At 40.8% G+C, this 16,755-nt stretch overlaps 1 protein-coding gene across 5 annotated transcripts in view; it reads left to right on the forward strand.

Annotated features, from left to right (window-relative positions):
• Window positions 1-16,755, forward strand: part of WASF1 (WASP family member 1) — a 177,966-nt gene that overhangs the window by 51,149 nt on the left and 110,062 nt on the right. Inside the window, exon 1 of one of the 5 annotated variants that reach the window (XM_033939543.1) lies at window positions 6,950-7,146. The exons of the other annotated variants lie outside the window; for them this stretch is intronic. The gene's annotated coding sequence lies outside the window, so the exon portion shown is untranslated. Of the gene's footprint in view, window positions 1-6,949; window positions 7,147-16,755 lie in introns of those variants that run through there. 5 annotated transcript variants of the gene reach the window in all.

The raw sequence follows: 16,755 nt of genomic DNA on the forward strand, positions 1-16,755 counted from the left end.
ACATTGAACTCTTTTATTTAAACGTACTAAAATACTAACACAGGAATAACATAAAAGTTACTCAAACTAATTCGTGATAGAAATTATAAAGAAAATTTCATTAGCTTTCATACCTATTGCTGGGTCACTAAGACTGGACCAGACCAAAGGAAAGGGCAGATTGAATATCTAAGCCCAGGATACATGTTTATATAGGAAGAGCACTAACCGGAAATGATACAATAATTTGAACAGGAAATGAGATCAAGCGGAAAATGAAATGGTGTGTTTAAACTAAAAGCCATTCTATTTCGGAATTCAAACCATCTGGAAAAAGAGTGTGCCAATTATAGATAAAGCGCTGTTCCTTTTGTATTAATAATCTAGATAAATCTCCTTGAAAATGTTTAACGTGAATTAATACTGTATATTGGAGATCGCTAAGGGAATGCGCTTCACTCAGCCAGTGAGACACCAAAGGAGCGGTAATACGTTTGGTGCGAATGCTGCTCATATGTTCGATGATACGCGTTTTAATTTTGCGAGATGTTTGTCCAATATACACTTTATGACAAGGACAACGGATGTAATAAATGACACCTTTTGAATCACATGAGGTATCAGTGTTTAAGTAAAACTTGCGTCCTCCTGAGAATGGAATTATCAGGTGAGCAGCATTAATAACGTTGTTACATACTATACATTTACCGCAAGGCTGGTGAGGCATCCTCTGTGTTATAGGCATATCTGAATGCTTGTGCTTTAATTTCTCACCCAAGTTTGGCCCTCTGGAGAAGGCAAACTTGGGTCTTTGAATAAGCGACGGATGACTTTGAAGAATTGGCCAATAATTTAAAATGATATGTTTGATGGCATTGCTACTGCCAGTGTATGGCAACACACAAACAGTATCAGATTCTTTTTGTTGTTGGTTACTAGGTAACATTAGCCACGGGCGGTGGCAATTTTTTGCCCTTTTCCATGCTCTTCTTATGACTTTACCAGGGTACCCACGGTCTTTAAATTTTTCATATAATTCCATCGCTTGTTTGTTGAAGTCGTCTTCATTTGAACATATTCTTCTTAGCCTGAGGAATTGGCCTAACGGGATGCCATTTCTTAAAGCTCTTGGATGGAAACTTCCGTACTGTAGAAGTGAGTTACGATCAGACGGTTTTTTGTACAAGGAGGTGGATATTTGCTTATTGTATTTATTAATCATAATATCTAAAAAAGATATCTGATGTTGGTTGTATTGGTAAGTAAATGTTATGTTTGGATCTTTAAGATTAATATCATCAATAAATTCTTTTAAATCATCTATATTACCTCCCCATACAAAAAAGACGTCATCGACGAATCTTTTCCAACAAATAACTTGATGGAAAAACGGAGAAGTATAGACAAATAGCTCTTCAAATTGTGTCATGTATAAACACGCCACTGTGGGAGCCACTGTGGCTCCCATGGCTACTCCTTGTGTTTGAAGATATATCAAATTATCAAAATTGAAATAATTATTGGTGATGACCATTGATGTCATTTCCTTCAACATGGAACACTTTTTATCAGATATATCCAGTTTAGACAGAAAAGATTCTACTAAAGTGACAGCCGCCTGCTGTGGCACATTAGTATAAAGGGCCACAACATCGGCTGTGACCAACAAGAAATGCTCAGTTGATATTTGTTGAGCCATTTGATCTATAAACTGCAAAAAATGAGAAGAATCTTTTATGTATGACTTAGCTTGAGGAACAAATTGTTTTAGATGACTATCGATGTATTGAGACATTGGCTCTAAAACAGAGCCTATGCCTACAACGATAGGTCGACCAGGGGGTTTAATCAATGTTTTATGTATTTTAGGTATGAAATAGATCGTGGGTACCCTGGGAAAATCACATGTAAGAAATTTGAACTCTTTGTGTGTTATAACCTGCTCATTTTTGGCTATGTATAGGATCTCATCAATTTTCCGCTTTATCTCAGAAGTAGGGTCATGTGGTATCTGACTGTAATAAGCACTATCTGATAGCTGTCGCATTGCTTCGTTATAATAATCTATGTGATCTTGGATAACGATTCCACCTCCCTTATCCGCTCTCGATATAATTATGGAAGAATCATTTTGTAGATTTTGAATTATCTTCCATTGGTCAGTTGTTAAATTTGACCGTATGTTGGTATTATGATTAAGTTCGAGAGACTGAACATCTTTAAGAACAAGGTGCTCAAATGTGGTAACTAGTGGGTCTTGGGGACCTGGCGGCATCCATGTAGACTTACATCTCAATCCAACTGGTAAAGAGGAGTCATTTGAATTGATGTTTTTGTCTTGAAAAAACACTTTCAATTTCAATGATCTAAAAAACCTCTGGAGATGAGATCTAGTGTCAAACCCGTCATATTTGACACTAGGTACAAACGACAGCCCTTTAGATAGTAGATCTTCTTCATGCTTATTTAAAAGACGTGATGACAAATTAAATATTCCTGTAGATTTTATACTGGAGGTTTCTTGCTCTTGTTGGAGCTGCGAGTTTCCATTTGGTATGCTTCTTGAAGAGGACCTGCTTGAGGCGGAAGTCTTAAAAAAGACTCTGATAAAGTAGAAAAGTCTGTATGTATGCCTTTATTGGACGGTTGTTTTGAAGCTTGATTTTCATTATCAGACGAAGAGTCACTTGTTGACAGGTGAAATCCAACCTTCTTAGATTTATTATATTGTCTCTGCCGTTTGGTTTTACTATTATGATTCATCCAGGGGTACACGTATCCCTTGGTAAAATCCATCTCGTCTCTACGAAATTTTTTTATCTTAAGTTGACGTTGTTCTTTGTTATATTTATCCATAGAGTCAACGTGTTCCTGGTATGATTGAGTGAATGAGTCATCAGTGCTTTGTGATTTCATCAACTCGATCTTAGAATGCAAATCTTGTTTTTGTCCTTGAATGATTGGGTCTAATACATCAATAGTTAGCAACATGAGATCGATTGAACATCGAGTTAGTGTTTCATTCCAGTTTTTAATGTAGAAACATAGGCCATATGGTCTTTATCTGCCTTCATCTTTGTATTCAGGCTGCTTAACCATGCCATCTACTATCCCTTCTCCCTTAGAGATCCAACGTACTTATCCCAATCTTTCTTGAATTTAGATACATTTTTTGTCTACATCATTTTTATCAGGAGGTCATTCCAAGCATTCACCACCCTTTCCTTGAAAAAGTATTTTCTGGTTACTTCTGAATCTATCCTCTTTCACCTTCATCCTATGCCCCCTCATTCCAGAGTTTCCTTTCAGTTGAAAGAGACTCTCCTCATGCACATTTATGATACAATAGAGACATTTAAATACCTACATATCTCCCCTCTCCTGCTTTTCCTCCAAAGTATACATATTGAGAAATTGTCATCTGCTGTCAACATTGCCCACAGAACTAGCAATGTTGATAGCAGATGACAGAATATATAATTTTAATGTCGTTGACCCTTGAAAGGAGACATCTGAGAAGGAAAGAATTTTCTCCTGTCGTTGCCTCTCTGTTGAAGGCACAGAAGTCTTTTATCTCTCTGGTGAATGTCAGAGTGCAGTGCAGTGGTTAAAGCTACAGCCTCAGCACTCTGAGGTTGTGGGTTCAAACCCACGCTGCTCCTCGTGACCCTGGGCAAGTCACTTAATCCCCCCCATTGCCCCAGGTACATTAGATAGATTGTGAGCCCCCTAGCTCAAACAGGGATAAATGTTTGAGTACCTGAATAAATTCAAGTAAACTGTTCTGAGCTCTGGGAGAACTGTATAGAAAATGAAATAAACATTATCCACTTTTGTCACTGGTCATTTTCCTTTCTTTTTTGCTATAAGGAATGAGTGGCAGATGACCAGATGGATTCATAGCTAACGTGTTTTGTGGTTCTTTTGTTTGTTTGTTTTTTTTCCTTACATTTGCTCTAAATTTAAGCCTCTGCACATTTTTAGCTCTTGCAATGCTTGTGTAGCTGAATTTATTTTTCTGGACATAAACGGCTTTGAAACAAATTGAAAGGCATATCTTTCTTTCCTGCAGCTACATTTATGGGGGCAGAACCTAGAGTGTGGGTGTAAGAACAATATGCTTCAGATTCTGTGCAGTGAAAGTAAAAATAATCTTTTTGCTATACAGATATATAAAAGACCTGACATTTGGCGTGGAGGAGAGGGTCTTTAAAGGCAGTTTCTTCCTTCTTGGACTCGTTTTCCTTAAAGAGCAGCTTACGTGTGCTTCTGTGAGATTACATTGCCACCAATTTCTTTATGTAATAACTTTCTTATGTTCTGAAGGAAAAAGTAATTTATCTAAATGCTGACATTCATTATATTCCAGTTAGCGCACCTTAATAAAAGAACCCCTTAATTTGGAAATTATTTTTATGTTATTTACATAAAGCTTGCATTGATTAGCTACTGTTCTTTTACAACTCGCTGTGTAATTTGTGATATGTTGAAAATCTGAGCTTTGAGCCCCCTTTAAGTCCTTTGGAATTTCTAATCAAAGAGGAGATAATTGTGGTTGGTAGATTGCAGCTAGACTATGTTTCCTTATCCTCATGCTAGATTAGTCCAGACCAGCGAGTTATTTTTCCCAACCAAAAGAGTAACTTTCAGTAATATTACAGGCAAACTATAAGATATAGTGCTGCAGACCTGAAAGCTCCAGTATTTATTTGCCAGCAGATGTTGCAGGTCAGGACTGGTACAGCAGCAGGATTAGGGCAGGCTCCCCAAGACCTGGCCATAGTCCTTTCCTCACATGGAGTGGTCAGGTTGGGCTTGCGAGTCTTTCACTGATTGACTTCTTAAGATGGAAGATAAGTACACCCCATAATATTTATGATTTATAGCTAATGGCTTAGGTTGCCGCATAGTGCTTTTGGATATGGGCTGTATTTAATGAGCCTGAAGATTGTGGATTAAAGTTTACCTTCCGAAAGTGCACTGGATGTGTGTGAGTTTCTAAAGAAATAAGTTGGTCTGGGTCAGACCAATGGTTCTTCTAATCCAGGTCACGGTTATCTGACAGAAACTCCAATAGTAGCAATATTTCATGCAGTAGCTTTCCCATTGTCTGTCTCACTAGGGCTTTCCTCCAGGAACTTGTCCAAACCTATTTTTAAACCAGCTCTATTAACCAACTTTATGGTGGAGTTTTTTGGTTTTTTTTTTTTACCAATGATAATAAAAGGTCCAAAAGTTAGAAATATGACCTAGGATCTGTTTTATTGAGTGTTTTTTTTTTCTCCACTAGTTGTGAATTGTTGGTGGATGGAAGGTTTGAGTCCCAGGAGTGCTCCGTATTATAGTACGTTTTGTTTTGTTCTTGTATTGTTTCGTAATGCCATGGTGGAGAGTGGTGGTTCCACCATACTCTATGGATACTCAGCTGCTATCCTCATAGCTATGCAGATCAAGCTAGAATGCTAACTTATACTAACTACCTAGTCATCTGGCTATTTGTATAGCTAGCAATGGCCACTACAGAATGGATACCGTAGGGGATAAATATACATGGACAATTGAAATGCTGCAGTTGGTATTAAAAAATAAACACTGACTCTAGTGTTTATGTACATTTTTTTCCCATGGGAAATATTTAGCTGGAAGAGACTGTTTTGAACAGTTTTGGGCTTGGGGAGTAGGGTAGTCCCAAGGATACTCTAATGGGCTGATGCTCAAAGGTTCACACTGCCAGTAGAATCAGATTCTACAGTGGCATACGCAGAATAATAAACTTCTGCATTAAAATCGTGGTATTAATACCGTTCTAAACTACTGTTCCTGTCAGTGCATGAATGCTGAAGTTAGAAAAACATGCCACTGGTTTTGGCCCAAATCACCTTCCCCCAACCATAGAGTCTGAATTCTGTCTCTACCCCTTCCCATTGAACATTGGGTGTCCCCCCCACCGTCCGTGGTCTGGTGAACCCCTCCTGGCCCCCTCACCAAAGGCCCTGGTGTTCCATTAGACTCAAACTTCCCCCCAAACCCAACCCCCCTTCCCCCCAAAAGTCACCCTACCCCACTGCCTCAACATACCTTTAGTAACAGAGAGGAGGGAATAGGCATCATTCCTCCTGGGCAAGTATCAAATCCATGACCGTTTATCCTTCTTTATGTGAACCTATTTAAAGCATGTCTATTTTTTTATTAATATTTCTTTTATTTATATGTCTATTTTATGAAGTTTTCAAACATAACACAAAACGGTAACGTGGTCTTCAATTGAAGTAAGTGAATGAGTACCATAGTTCAGCCCATTTCAACTCCCGTCCCCCCACCCCCAACAACAGGAATTCACAAAATGCAATATAAATATTCCAGTCCAGTGGAGATCAGACTGACATTCAGTGATTGACTACGGGCTCTAGGTGTCAAGGTATTCCAGAATGGTTCCCAGCGAGCACAACACGCTCTCCCCAGTACCGTGTCCAGCGATGAAAAGCGCAGGCGTTCCATGGAGGCATGTTGTAACATCAGAACACGCCAAAAAGCATGTCTGTTTTTATTGGAATAATTGTGTCTGTCCTTCTTCTCCTTTTGGTTCTTTACTAATGTCGCAGACCTCTGAGAGTGTGCTGGACTTCAGGCTTGCCATTCTTTATTACTTCATTAGCATCCAGTTTCCTCTCTGCAGCCTATTTCTTTCTTTTCTCTGCCACTTTTTCCTCCCCCAGCCTAAGCATAGCAACTCTCTCCCCAGCCCATGTTGCTATCATTTAATAGTTTAGCTGGTGTGCATCTCTTGATGCGTCTGCCTTTGGGGAAGGAGGATTCCTTCACAGTTCAGTCTGTGATTACAGGAAAGGCTAGCTTCTGTGTTTTCTTTGTAAAGCTAGCTCTGTTAAATTGAGAAAAACGTGTGCTGAATTCAGATTTTTTTCTGCAAGGTCCAATACATTTCAAAGCAATCCCATGACAGGAGCTGTTGGCTATGATTAATCATGCTCCAGCACTGTGATTGACGGGCTTGGCAGTGCTCTTTGTGTGCACAGAATTCTAAAAGTTGATGCACCCGCTGATAAGCGAGAGGGAAGTTTACAGCTGTAGTAGAGCGGAGCAGCGCATGTCGCCACTGGGCCAAGCAGATTTGAGCTAATACTCCCTCGGAGCAGCTCCACGCACCAGGTATGCTCTTTCTTTTATTTCTGATTGTGCAACTGTGTCTAAGGGGATATGGGTATTGCAGTTAGTTATAGATTTACAGTATTTAGCTTCAAGAGGAAATAGTGAGAAAGGTAAATTTTGGATATTATTCCAGGTTGAGAGTTTATGCTGTCATAAATTCTTGTTTACAGGTGTCTAAATAAACATTGATTTTTAAATGGTAAGGAATATATTTAAATTCTACTTTAAAATATAATGAAAATAGAACAGAACATAGCGTGCAGACAGAACGTGTACTAAGATTTCAGTGTTTCTGAATTTTAAAAGATGTGCTTTAGTTCTGCCTTTATGTTAGCAATTAAGTGTCACAGTCAAGTGCTTTGTTTTGATCCATTAGTGGGCTTCTCTGTACTACACGGGAGCTGCAGCCAGGAAGAACAGTTTAATGTTGTGTGGGTTGGAGGAAGACGCTCATACAGTAAAACAGGCTTTCTTTCTAATGGGAAGCACAAAAATACATTATGGAGCATATAGATTTTACAATTTCGCTATTTACATGTGATGATGGTAGGGGATGTGTAGATTTTAAGGGAGTTTGAATGCTTCAGAAAACTATTCATGTATTCCTGTTTTACAGTGGCATTGTCCTAGGACAAGCAGACAGCATATTCTCATATGTGGGTGACGTCATCCATGGAGCCCGGTATAGACAGTGCTAAAAGTGTACTGGCACTTTAAGCTTTGTGAAGCTTCGAAACTGCTCACACTGCGCACTCAGACTCGTGGATTTAAAACTAATAGGAGGAAATATTTTTTTCACTCGGAGAATAGTTAAGCTCTGGAACGCGTTGCCAGAGGTTGTTGTAAAAGAAGATAGGAAGCTTGTTTTAAGAAAGGTTTGGACAAATTCCTGGAGGAAAAATCCATGTCTGTTTTTAAGACATGGGGGAAGCCATTGCTTGCCCTGAATCAATAGCATGGAATATTGCTGCTCCTTGGGCTTTGGCCAGCTTCTAGTGACCTGGATTGGCCGCCGTAAGAATGGGCTACTGGACTTGATAGACCATTGGTCTGACCCAGTAAGGCTATTCTTATTTCACTAACTTTCATCCTGGAAGAAAAGTCTATAATCTGCTGTCAAGACACACACAGGGGAAGCCACTGCTTGCCTTGGGATTGGGGATCAGTAGCATGGAAAGTTGCTACTATTTGGATTTCTGCCAGGTACTTGTGACCTAGATTAGCCATTGTGAAGATGAAAAACTGGGCTAGATGGACCATTGGCCTGACCCAATATGGCTGCTATTATTTTCTTAAAAAAAACAACTCGTTCCTGTAGAAACTCGCATACATCCAGTGCACATCAGGAAGGTGAACTAAATCCAGAACTATACCTATCATGGATACTCATGGTTGGTGTTTGAAATGTCCGAGGACAAGCCTTGATCTTTCTTATTGTATTCTTTGTTCACAGATGACAAAGAGAGGAATTTGTGGATGTGAGAAATAGCATAATAATATTTTTGGTGCAGATTAGAGAGGTCCATTGACACTGGCATCATCAGTGTTGGTTTCCTTGGGCTCTAGAGCTGCTTTGCATAATGGGGATGGATCAGCATTGAGAGTGTCTTGGTCACCTTCAGTATTGAGCCTTGATAAGGGATCATTGGGAGCAGTCATTTTCCAATTGTCACCCAGAGAAGAGGGAAGGGTTTGTTGTCATTTTCACTGGCACCAACAACACTGAAAAATGAGTGTGTGAGCCCATGAAGGAAGAGGCAATGAGTTGCTGCAGGGAATCGTAAATCCAAAAGACAAGAGCATCCTAATATCAACAATTCCTACTGTGAAGTCCATACCTTTGTCAGTGGCAGTGTTCCAGCAGCTGCTCATGAAGAAGTTAAAGGAAAGGATGGAGGACTTCTTTTATTGGGCAGACTGGATGGACCATTATATGCTGTCATTTACTATGTTTTTTTGTTTAACACAAAGCTGCTGCTTCGACAAAATCAGTGTCGAAATGGGAAAATATTCAACTGATCTTTTAAGATTCATTCACTGCCTGCAGGAGATACTGAAAGGGGCTCAGAGTCAATGTTGGCTGTGCCAGGGTCAATTTCCAGTGCATTGGAGAAGGAGGGAAGCTTCACCAATGCATCAGGAATCCTCTGTTTCTTAACTTCTTTGCCAAGGTCTGATGCTGAGGTACAGATAGAGACTTAAACTTCTCTACTGAATGCTTCAGAGTACTCCTGGAGGTTTAAAGAAGACTTCTCAGGTGTTATCTTCAATTATCCCAGGACAAGCAAGCAGCATATTCTCACATGTGAGTGACTTCATCCATGGAGTCCCGATGTGCACAAGCATTCTTGCTTGAAGAACTTTAGAAAGCTCGCGACTGACCGCACCGCGCATGCACAAGTGCCTTCCTGCCTGACGAAGGACATGCATCTCCTCAGTTTCTGTTTTTCCATAGAGCTAAGAAGTCAGCTTTTCTAATGCTCTTCAGTTTTATTGCCTTGTCTTCCCGCTCACGTGTTTTTTTTCTTTCTAATTCTTTTTCTTTCTTTTAATATTGTCCTTTTGGTAAAAAAAAATCCCAAACCTAAAGCTACGAGTTTTTTCATTTCCCTCACGGGTTTCTTGTTGGCGAAGCCTCCTTATACTTCCTCACCCTCTGATTAAATTTTGGCTGCAGCAGTTTCCTTATCAATGTCCTGTTTTGGGGGGGAATTTTCAAGAACAACAGAGGACTAGTCACAAGTCATTATGGCATTGAGTTCATTTGTGCCAACTTTACTGCAACCACCTTGCGTTTCGCCTAATTTCACGAGGGTTGCATCTTCTTAGTTCCCTCTTTAGGTGAGACATGACACTTTGAGTACCAGCAGGCAGGCCTAATGGGTACTAGTTTTAAATCTGCCACCAGTAACGACCGAGTGGCACTGATGTTGATGTCACCGATGTCAAGGGCGCTGATGCCCATGGCGCCAATGCTTGCCGATGGTGTTGAGGGTACTGAAGCATATTCATTCTAAAATTACTGGTATCGGTGCTTCTATCCATAATGACGACTCCAGTATGATGAGCATCCATGACCCAAATATCGGAGCAGGCATTCCAAAAGTAGTTTCATGCTCTCTTCCCATATTTCAATGGTACGATGTCGTACCGAGGGTACCAAATGTCATCAACTATATAGTACTTTGAGTTTCCAGATACCAGTTTGAATTCTCATTCTAGCTATTCTTCCATTCTTGGTACAATATTCCACACCGTTTTTTTTTTCCCACTTTGTTTTTATGTTGATGAGTACTCCCATATGATCCTTTTTTTCCCCCCACTTCATTGGACTGTCAAAGACTTAAAAAACAAAACAAAAAAAACACCCACACCAAAATGAATGAGCTCTGTTTTCATGCTGCTTTGCCATTTCTAATACCATAGGGGATTTCTCATGGGTGTACACCCTGTTATGTTGATATCCTCTTTCTGATCCTTACCTGGCAGATGTTGGATTGTCTTTGCTGTTAAAATCTACAATGGGACAGTCTTTGGAGGATTCTATTTTACAGTTTGGGGCATACAGCCAGGAATCAGTGGCAGTCCTAGACAAAGGAGAGGATTTGATGGTCTGAAGACTTTTCAAACCGTCGGATTTACCGTAACTGAAATGATTTATAGTTTCTTTGTGGGAGTTGGATCTAGAAACCCCTGCCATTCTCAGCCACGTCCTTCCCTTCTCACCCAGAGATTACCAGGATGATAACGGAACATTGAGATCCCGCCAGAAGATCCCTTAATGGGGGCAAGGGCAATCACAAAATTGTATCCCATGGCTTCAGAATTTCAGCAATTGTTTATACACCTAAGGTGGATTCGCTGGTAGCGCAGGTTACTAAACGGACTTCACTATCTAGTGAAGAGGGCATGATCCTGAAGGAGTTGCAGGATCGCAGAGTGGATTTGATCTTCAAAAGACAATTTGAGGTGCTGGATTTAGGCCTTAAGACAGTGGCTGCAGCATCCTTTGTGGTGTGAGCCTGCCACAAAATGCTATGCCAGAATCTGGGCGTGGAGGAGGCAGTTTTTCCCCCCTGTCCTGGCGGGGGTGGATTATATGGCTGATGCTATCTACGATATGATCAGTTATGAATAAAGTCTCAGTTTATACAATCTCCACCTGTAGAATGCTCTTGATCAGGCAGTGGGCAGGAGATTCAGCGTCCAAAGATACTTTGAGCAGATTCCCCTTTAAGGGACAAATGCACTTTGGCAAAGGATTGGATAACCTGATGATTGGAGGACCTGAGTGTAATGGATCGTCATCCTGTATAAGACATTGGTGAGATCTCATTTAGGATATTGTGTACAATTCTGGAGGCTGTACCTTCAAAAAGATATAAAAAGGATGGAGTCGGTCCAGAGGAAGGCTACTAAAATGATGTGTGGCCTTCATCATAAGGCGTATGAGGACAGACCTAAAGATCTCAATCTGTATACTTTGGAGGAAAGGCGGGAGAGGGGGAGATATGATAGAGACATTTAAATACCTACGTAATGTCGAGTCTTTAATTTGAAAGGAAACTTTGCAATGAGAGAGCATAGGAAGAAGTTAAGAGGTGATATGCTCCGGAGTAATCTAAGGAAATACTTTTTTTACAGAAAGGGTGGTAGATACATGGAACAGTATCCCAGAAGAGGTGTTGGAGACAGAGACTGTGTCTGAATTCAAAAGTGCCTGGGATAGGCACGTGGGATCTCAGAGAGAGAAAGAGATAATGGTTACTGTGGATGAGCAGACTAGATGGGCCATTTGGCCTTTGTCTTCCATCATGTTTCTATACTAAATTCTTACTAGATAGTAAACCACAAGGATCATGCATTTCTAATCATGGTTCCTTTCATAACTACAGAAGACTGCGTTATGGATCTACGAGTTCATAAGAACATAAGAATAGCCTTACTGGGTTAGACCAATGGTCCATCAAGCCCAGTAGCCTGTTCTCACAGTGGCCAATCCAGGTCATTAGTACCTGGCCAAAACCCAAGGTGTAGCAATATTCCATGCTACCAATACAGGTCAAGCAGTAGTTTCTCCCATGTCTTTGTCAATAACAGACTATGGACTTTTCCTCCAGGAACTTGTCCAAACCTTTCTTAAAACCAGCTACGCTATCCGCTCTTACCACATCCTCTGGCAATGCATTCCAGAGCTTAACTATTATCTGAGTGAAAAAAAATTTCCTCCTATTGGTTTTAAAAGTATTTCCGTGTAACTTCGAGTGTCCCCTAGTCTTTGTAATTTTTGACGGAGCGAAAAATCAATCCACTTGTACCCGTCCTACTCCACTCAGGATTTTGTAGACTTCGATCATATCTCTCCTCAGCTGTCTCATTTCCAAACTGAAGTATTGCATGTGGGAAGTATTGCATGTGGGAAGCAGAAACCTGAGGTACAACTATACGATGGGAGGGATGTTATTGAATGAGAGTACCCAAGAAAGGGACTTGGGGGTAATGGTGGACATGACAATGAATCCGACGGCACAGTGCGTAGCGGCCGCTAAGAGAGCGAATAGAATGCTAGGTATAATCAAGAAGGGTATTACTACCAGAGCGAAAAAAGTTATCCTGCCGTTGTATCGGGTGATGGTGCGTCCGCATCTGGAGTACTGCCTCCAATATTGGTCGCTGTACCTTAAGAAGGATATGACGATACTCGAGAGGGTTCAGAGGAGAGCGACATGTTTGATAAAAGGGTTGGAAAACCTTTCATATGCTGAGAGATTGGAGAAACTGGGTCTCTTTTCCCTGGAGAAGAGGAGACTTAGAGGGATATGATAGAGACTTACAAGATCATAAAGGGCATAGAGAGAGAGTAGAAAGGGACAGATTCTTCAAATTTTCAAAATATAAAAGAACAAGAGGGCATTCAGAAAAGTTGAAAGGGGACAGATTCAAAACAAATGCTAATAAGTTCTTCTTTACCCAACGTGTGGTGGAAACCTGGAATGCGCTTCCAGAGGACATAATAGGGCAGAGTACGGTACTGGGGTTTAAGAAAGGATTGGACAATTTCCTGCTGGAAAAGGGGGATAGAAGGGTATAGATAGAGGATTACTGCACAGGTCCTGGACCTGTTGGGCCGCCGCGTGAGCGGGCTGCTGGGCACAATGAACCTCAGGTCTGACCCAGCGGAGGCATTGCTTATGTTCTTATTTTCTTTTATGAGAGGAGTTCCATCCCCTTTACCATCTTGGTCGCTCTTCTTTGAACCTTTTCTAGTACTACTATATCTTTTTTAGCTGGTTTTAAGAAAGGTTTGGATAAGTTCCTGGAGGAAAAGTCCATAGTCTGTTATTGAGAAAGACAAGGGGGAAGCCACTGCTTGCCCTGTATTGTTAGCATGGAATATTGCTACACCTTGGGTTTTGGCCAGGTACTAGTGACCTGGATTGGCCACAGTGAGAACGAGCTACTGGGCTTGATGGACCATTGGTCTGACCCAGTAAGGCTATTCTTATGTTCTTATGAGATAAGGAGGCCAGAATTGAGCGCAATGCTCCAGATGAGGTCGCACTATGGAGTGATACAGGGGCATTTTAACATTTAGTCTTGTTAACCATCCCTTTTTTAAATAATTCCTAGCATCCTGCTTGCTTTTTTGGCCGCTGCCTCACATTGGGCGGAAGGTTTCATCGCATTGTCTATGATGATACCCAGATCCTTTTCTTGGGTGCTTACCCCCAAGGTGGAGCCTAACATCCAGTAACTATGATTCAGGTTATTCTTCCCAATGTGCATCATTTTGTATTTGTCCACATTGAATTTCATCTATTTGGACGCCCAGTCTTCCAATTTCCTAAGGTCCGCCTGCAATTTTTCACAATCCGCATGCGTTTTAACAACTTTGAACAGTTTAGAGTCGTCTGCAAATTTAATCACCTCACTCGTCATTCCAGTTTCCAGATCATTTATAAATAAGTTAAATAGCACCGGTCCCAGTACAAACCCTTGCAGCACTCTGGCGATACTCAAGAGGGTTCAGAAAAGCGACGAGATTGATAAAAGGTATGGAAAACCTTTCCTATGCTGAAAGATTGGAGAAACTGGGGCTCTTTTCCCTGGAAAAGCTGAGATTTAGAGGGGACATGATAGAGACTTACAAGATCATGAAGGGCATAGAGAAAGTGGAGGGACAGATTCTTCAAACTTTCGAAAACTACAAGAACGAGAGGGCATTCGGAAAAGTTAAGAGGGGACAGATTCAGAACCAGTGCTAGGAAGTTCTTTACCCAAAGGTGGATATCTTGAATGCATTTCCAGAGGGTGTGATAGAACAAACTATGGTATTGGGGTTCAAGAAGGGATTAGACAATTTCCTGAAGGAAAAGGGGATAGAAGGGTATAGATAGAGGAGAACTATACAGATCCTGGACATGATGGGCCGCCACGTGAGCGAACTACTGGGCATGATGGACCTCTGGTCTGACCCAGCAGAGGTACTGCTTATGCTCACTCCACTGTTTTCTCTCTTCCATTGAGAAAAATGAACATTTAACCCTACCATTGTTTTCTATCCGATAACCAATTCCTAATCCACAACTGAACTTTGCCTCCTATCCTATGACACTTTAATTTTCTCAGGAGCCTCTCATGAAGAACTTTATCAAAAGCTTTCCCCCATCAGTGGTGCCACCCATAGGTGAAAATTTTATAGTCCTTCTTGTCCTCACAGAAAACAGTTAAAGAATTCCAAAAAAGCCTGAAATAAGCTCAGAGGATACTAAGAGTTGGGAACAGAAATGGAGTCCATGATACTGCAATAGTTTGAAAAAATGGACAACTGGATGGATTTTTCAGCATTTACAAGTCATTGTATTCTGTTCTCTGCATGCTTCAACACACACTTACTGCTTGATTTAATAAGAGGACTTTACAATGCTTCTGTGCTATGACAGATGTCTTTGCTAACTGTGTTTTAATTAACATGAGCAGCACTTAAAGTTTAATAAAAGGCACAGGCTAATGAAATCTGTGAATGTATTTCAAATTTGAATTTTAATTGAGTTTGTAATTTCTGCTGAACTTAACATTTTAAAACAGATTTGGAATGCAGTAAGAACATTATTCCTTAACTACTAATCAAACCATTTGTTACTTTACAGCACATGAAAAATAAATTTAGTAGAAAAAATAAACTTCACTTGTCATTATCTTCCACGTCTGCTTCTTTTTTTTATCTATCTAAATCATTCTGAATTTTATGACCATTTTTCTTGACCGGATGAAGTATATTCATGGCTTCTTTCAATTTTCTATAGCAAGGAGAATATCTAGAATTTGTGGATTGTTCTATGCCTATAAAGTATCAAGGCAACTTACAATGTCAAGAACCTGTGCATATCACAAAGAACAAAGTTATCAAAAATGCAAAGAACTTTCCAGTATACAGAGAACTGAGAGGGAGTACAGATGATGGTTAAACTACAGTAGTTGTAAATACCATTAACAACAGAAAAAGGCCTGCTACCGTGTTTTCCTGAAAATAAAACCTACCCCGAAAATAAGCCGTAGCTGGATCGACTCCCGAAGTCCTTCCCGAATGTCCCTGATACTCCCCGATTCGCTGGCGGCAGCGCTTTCTTCCCCCCACCCCCCATGTGCAGCATCTTTCCTCCTCTCTCACCCATTCCCTTGCGCAACATCTTTCCATCCCTCCTTCCCATCCCGTGCTGCAGAACCCCACCAACCCTCCCACCGCGAGGCCGATATACTTTTGAACAGGCTGCTTCGCGGTCTTCCCAGCCGGGGCTTTCCCTATGCCGCTGCATCACTGATGATGCAGAAGGGTGCGAAGCAGCCTGTTCAGTGCTGCTGCTGTTTGGAACGGAGATATGTCGGCCTCGTGGTGAGAGGATCGATGGGGTTCCGCTGCATGGGGGGATGGGAGGGAGAGATGGAAAGATGCTGCACAGGGGGATGGGTTGGCAAGGTTGTTGGGGTTCTGCACGGGGGGATGGGAGGGAGAGATGGAAAGATGCTGCGCATGGGATGGGTTGGTGGGGTTGTCGGGGTTCTGCTGCACAGGCGGAATGGCTTCGTATTATCTGTTCCATTTTTTTTATTTCAGAAATGTTATGACATCTGAACTTCAGTTTGTTTATGATCTGTAATTTGTTTATTTGTTAACCATTTAAAGCTCTATTTTATAGGGAAGATGTAGCATACAAGAACAATGATTAGATTAGATCTAACGCAACATAATGAAATTGTTTTGGGGGTTCTGCATGGGGGGATGGGAGGGAGGGATAGAAAGATGTTGCACAAGGGGATGGGTGAGAGATTATACACACAAAAAAATAAGACATTCCCTGAAAATAAGTCCTAGTGTGTTTTTTAAACCCCAAATTAATATAAGACAGTGTCTTATTTTCAGGGAAACACGGGTAGTTTGATTTTATCAGAAAAAATGAGTGGATCTATTCTACAAAGAAAAGTAAGTAAATGCTTTTTATTTATAGAATACCAGTGCAGGTGGTAGAGAACTTACATATATCTAGGTAGAAGCACTTAAAATAGGCCTATAGGTGATGTATTCATGAACACACATAAATTATGGTACTC

The sequence above is a fragment of the Geotrypetes seraphini genome, chromosome 3 (genome assembly GCF_902459505.1).
Source record: "Geotrypetes seraphini chromosome 3, aGeoSer1.1, whole genome shotgun sequence".
NCBI lineage: Eukaryota > Metazoa > Chordata > Amphibia > Gymnophiona > Dermophiidae > Geotrypetes > Geotrypetes seraphini.